This window comes from Seriola lalandi, unplaced genomic scaffold (genome assembly GCF_002814215.2).
Source record: "Seriola lalandi dorsalis isolate HSWRI2012SDOR001 ecotype SW California unplaced genomic scaffold, Sedor1 jcf7180002054382, whole genome shotgun sequence".
Classification (NCBI taxonomy): domain Eukaryota; kingdom Metazoa; phylum Chordata; class Actinopteri; order Carangiformes; family Carangidae; genus Seriola; species Seriola lalandi.
This window is the reverse complement of record NW_019524935.1, coordinates 216,588-222,653: the sequence shown is the minus strand read 5'-3', so window position 1 is coordinate 222,653 and position 6,066 is coordinate 216,588.

The following is a 6,066-nucleotide window of genomic DNA, read 5'->3' as shown; positions in this document are numbered from 1 at the left end:
TTTGTTGTGACATCACAAAGTTCCAGAAGTCCTGACGGCTGGTTTTAAGGCTCAGTTTCTGAATACAGGCTGTGTGCATTTCTCTGTGGACTGAGGCTTTGATACTTTCACAGTATTAATATAGAAGCTAGAGCTGATCTATAATCACACTACACATGGACACAGACCTTTACACTGGAGGAGCTTTAAAGAATATTACTTTTTGATTTAATTTCATTTCATTTAATAATTCATGCATGACACAACAATATTCAAAAATCCCAACTTTTTGGGAATGACTGGAGTTGTGCAGTTGTGTCTTGTCATGTTTCAGATTGTTTCTTTGAGTTATGGAACATTTTCCCTCTACACCTCTCGCACAGTTTCATTTAAATAACTGTTTGAATCTCAAAACGTCAAAAACTGCCCAATATTCCACCACAAATCAACAATAAACGCTCAAAAATGATCATGTATATAGTATCAGAACGTAATTAGTTTATTTAAGTAAATAATCTGAATACTATGAGACAACAGCCTTGTCATACTTGTTTTGTGTGTCATAAATTCATTTGTTTGACTTGTAATAAGAAATATGACCATTTCATACAGAAGCTCTGGTGTAGGGGCCCCAGACCCCTCGAGGCCTCTAGTTCAATAATCCATACATGCTTCCACCACTGCATCAGGCTGAAGCACAGCTAGCTGCCGGCTTGATATGAAGAAGACTACATCTCCCAGCATGCCCTACAGGAACCCTGTTGTCCACTTATGATGCCAAACCCTGGGTAAAATAAAATCATCGGACTATCAAGTGTTTAAGTGGATTAATGACTTAAACAGGTGTCAACCAATCAGGGAGCTGATTGACAGTGATGTAACAGTTTCACTGGTTCACTGGCAGATGTTGACCTTTGACCCCTGGTAGGCTTGTTGCATTAACAGCTCCGTTATTGGACCATTAAAGCTGAATATGACGCTGCAAACTGCAACTGTGTGTGTGTGTGTGTGTGTGTGTGTGTGTGTGTGTGTGTGTGTGTGTGTGTGTGTGTGAGTGTGTGTGATAGCATAATGGTTGTCAGATGTTGGAGGAGCTTCCCATGTTAGGGTTGAGTTACAGCCAACACACACACACACACACACACACACACACACACACACACACACACACACACACACACACACACACTGAATGAACACACTGTCCTCTCCTAGTTCCCTTTCCCTCTCTTTGCCTCTTTACTCCTTGCTTCCTTTCTTCATGTCTCCTTCCCTTGTCTCCCTTTCTCTCCTCTTTTCTCCTTGTGTCCTTGTCTCCTCTCCTTTCCTCTCTTTATCTCTCATCCTCCATATTTCCTCTCTTGTCCTTTTCTCTCATCTCTTCTCTTCTACTCTCTTCTTTTCTCCTTGCGTCCTCTCCTCTTCATTTTACATCAACTAAAGGAAGTCTGCATATTTTATTTCACAATAAAATCATTCAACTCATTTGGCATTAAAACAAAAACTTCAGACCCACTTATGATCCCTCGCCTTTCTGATCTGATGTATTTCCATTTTGTTTTGTTTTGTTTCACTTGTGTGTTTTTTATGTTTCATACTTTTTGTTTGTGAATCTCTTTGAAACATTTATTTTGAAAAGTGCTATATATATATATATATATATATGTATGTGAATACTTACTATTTTCTTCTTTTCCCATCTCCTCCTTCCTTCTGTCCTCTCCTCTCCTCACCTGTTCTTTCCTTGTTTCCTTTCTTTTCTTCTTCTCTTCCTGAGAAACAAACTTTTGTAGAAACCTGACCTCTTTCTCTCTCTCTCTCTCTCTCTGTGTGTGTGTGTGTGTGTGTGTGTGTGTGTGTGTGTGTGTGTGTGTGTGCGTGTTGAATGTGGGGAATGAAAAGGTCTGATTTCAGCCAGAAAGAAAACCGTTTCTCTCTCTCTCTGTGTGGAAATATTCTTGGAAACTGCCAGAATCTTTTCCAACATAAATAAGACTGCAGCTGTCCACACACACACGCACACACGCACATGCACACACACACACACACACACACACACACACACACACACACACACACAGTTATTGCAGAGGACTGAAGGTAATCTTCAACAATTACTGATTTTGCTACAGAGCTTTATGGTGAAGCTAAAAATGTAAAGTTTGTCCTGAGAGCAGCTGCAGCAGCTGAACTCCAACACTGTATATGGAAACTTCTAAAACAGGATCAAACTGCTGCAGCGGAAAAACACACTTCCTCTGATTCACCTGTTATTGAGCGACACGTTCAGGTTCATCAGATTTGAAAAAAAACGTAAATTAACTTTCTTCGTTACGTTTGTACAAAACATAATCCAGCTTACTATAATAGTCATGGCTTGGTTAGGATTGGTAGGTTTAGGAAAATATGGCTGTTGGCTCTAAAATAAGTACTTCCTCAACATCAGATGATCTTTGTTGTCATGGTAACAATAAAACTTTGTCTTAGATACAATACAACCTGCTGGTTTCACATGGGAATCGAACACCATCCACCACCGCCACCTCCTCCACCTCTCTCTTCGTACTACATCACCGACACTTTTCCCTTCGCTCCTGTCATCATTACTACGCCCACTAGATGTCGCCTAGCAACAAAACGTACATACGCGTCATAATAACCTGCTGCACAGACGAGCTGTGGGCTCGTTTCGAACAGGACGACAGTGTCGCACTTTGACGTGTAAAGTTGAGTTTTGTGCTCCACACAAACGACTTTTTATAACATGTTGACGACCTCGCTCGAAGGCGCGGTGACATGCTGGTCGCCATAGAGACGGGATAAACGCGATAATACTGGGCTAGCAGCGAATGTTTTTAGACATGCAGGACGTCCTTTGGTGTTGGACTCAGTTTTTCAGATTTAAAGTGAGAAACAAGTTCAAACCCCGCCAACGTTCACACCTCTGCACATCTGGCCAGGTGTGAACGTTGGATTGTTGAGTTCTGAAAAGATGCAGAAATGATCAGATGCAACTCCCTCAGGTTCAACACGTGAAAGGTTTCAGACCGTGTTCGACCATCTGATGATGGATGATGGACTAGATTTGAAGCCTTTGAGATCTGAAGGGTTCATCCTCCGTGGAGCGGGAATGTGTGATGAGATGGAGCCAAAATACCAGAACTAGTGTCTATGTTGTGTGAAAAATATCCAGTTCTTTTAATATTTCTCTCAGTCAGGTCATTCTGCCCTCAGGGAAAACATGATGCATTGCATTCTTTCTGTAATGCTGTATTTGGCTGCTGGAGGAGAGTCACTGTGGTCTCACCTGTTCACTCACTTTTTATTGGAGAGCTGTGAAAACACAGAGACTCAAGCTCAACGCACGGCAGGTTCAACCTCTTTTAACTTTTACACCACACTGACATGATGATGTGTGTACACTATACTCTTTCTGAACAGTTTATGATCAGTAGATGGATTTAATAATACTAATGCTTTTGAATTCATGCTAAAATCATATTTCAGCTTTTATAAAATACTTGGTTGGTCTGTTTTCCACTTGTGTGAACTGAGACTCACCTTTTTCAGGTGGTCTGGGTCTGACTGTGTGGTCTACATCAGAGCTCTCACACCGGCCAAATGAACACAAAAATACTCACTATTTAATAGATATATGTATTTATGTATGTATTTATACTCACACTGGTCTGCACCTGTGTGTGTGTGTGTGTGTGTGTGTGTGTGTGTGTGTGTACAGAGAACAGCTGCAATTATAAACAATTATATGTAATTATAAATAATGCCAGAAAAACCACACATATAAACTTTATTATTAGTTTATTATTAGAGAGAAGTTTATTAAATTAATTCTACTTTTATTCAATCACTAATAAATTTACCAATGTGAGTGAATGTATCAGTTTTATCAGCTTCATCAGTTTCTACTGAACTGAAACAGAATTTCTATTGAAGCTGATAAAAGCAGGGATGTGTCTCCATCTAGTGGATGTCACAGGGAACAACACTGACCAATCAATAATACCCTGATGTTATTATCATTATTTCTAACTTAATGATACAGCCTGCGATTTATGAAGTAATTTTGTTGCTAATAGAAAATTTACAGGTTCCTGCTGCTATTTAACTATGGGGAATGAGAGAGTCACAGCTGGGCTTTTAAGAGGGAAGGAGATATAAGTAATAATAATAATAATAAATAATAATTTACTTGTATAGCAAGTGCTTAACAACAAAGAAATGACATAAAAAGACATAAAATGAACATAAATCATGTTAAAAAGATTGATGTAAAATGAGATGAAATAAGTGAAAGTGTTGGAAAAAATAAGTTGTATACTGCATCGTGAGAACAAGTTGAGAAATGGGTCTTTACTTGTGCAGCAGCTCATCACGGCTACGCTGCAGTGAAAAACAATACAATAACATTTAGCTGCAGGTGGATCAAACATAGCTAATGTTTCATTTTTAATTCTTTTGATTACACAGAAAAAACAAAGTATGAGGGATTCTCAATTACACAATAATACTAAAATTACCCTTTTTATTTGACGTGCTATTTATTTCTTTTTGCAAATGAAATCAAAGGAAGCATCAAAAACAAACCTGAGAATAATTTCCATTGAACGGACTTCAGTGTGTGTCTGTGTTGTTATTACGTACCTGTTACAGAGCGGTGCTGAACGACGGCAGGTTTCGTGTTACACAGCAGCAGCTCAGCCTCACCTCCAGCAGCGATGGCCCAGTTCACACTTCACCCTCCCAGTTCAACTAAAGGCGGACCTGAGGACCACAGCTTCTGAGACTGGATCTGTTCTGGACCCGGTTTAATCAGTAACAGGAACCGGTCTTTAACCTTTAACAACCTGCTCCACGCTGAACTGAGTGTTTCTGTGTGGAACAGAGGATGATAACTGGAACTGGATCTCCACTCTGATTTGGTTTCTGCTGTTTAAACTGGACTTTCTTCCATCAGCTGAACCAGAGCCGGACCGAAGCCGAACATCTGAAGACACAGGTTCTGATGATAATTTCTGTGCTTATTGTGTTGCTCTATCTGAGTGAACCCAGCAGTGAGTTTATATTTATTTGACAGGTCACATTCATGATGATCAGAAATACCATATAATGACCTGTATGTTGCTGCCTGTTGTTGTTTTACTACGTATTTAAATCTGCATTGATAGCTACTAGAAGTCAGTGTGATATACAGTGGGGTGGACAAACTAACACGAACCACTGTTGCAGTCTAATGTCCTCAAAATGTTCAGCTTGTGGTCAGTACCTGTACACAGGTAGCAGCTGCATCACCATGGATCAGGATGTAATTTAGGTCACGGAAGGATCATGGTTTTCTACGGATGGCTGGTGGGTCGGTCCGCTACTTTGCTCCGAACTGAAATAGATCAAAATCCATGAAATATAGTTCAGACATTCATGTTCCCCTGAGGATGAACCCCTCTGATTCCTGTGAACCTCTGACTCGTCCTCTAGCGCCACCATGAGGTTCACTTGTGGTTTTTAGTGAATTATCTCAAAACCCATGGTGTGGGTTCATGTTCATGTTCCTCTGAGGATGAACTGCAGTAACTTGACGATCGTCTGACTTTTCATCTAACTGGTTAAAATTTTCAAAACTAATGATGTTCCCATGAGCCTCAGCTGGATTTGTTCAGTGCTAATTATTAGATGGAAGCATGTTACACTCTAATCTAAGGTGGTGAACACTACACCTGCTAAACATTAGCATGTTAGCATCAGTTCGTGCATATTTTTATACAACTGTTAGCATGACTGTAAACTCTTTTTTTCACCTGAATAACTTTATTAATCTTTCAGGTTCATTCCAGTCCAGTCCAGTCTGGTGCAGTCCAGTCCAGTCCATTCCGGTCCAGTCCGGTCCAGTCCAGTCCAGTCCAGTCTGGTGCAGTCCAGTCCAGTCCGGTTTAGTCCAGTCCAGTCCGGTCCAGTCCGGTCCAGTCCAGTCCGGTCTGATCCAGTTCAGTTCAGTTCCAGTACATTCCAGTCCAGTCCGGTTCAGTCCAGTCCAGTCCGGTCCAGTCCGGTTCAGTCCAGTCCGGTCTGGTC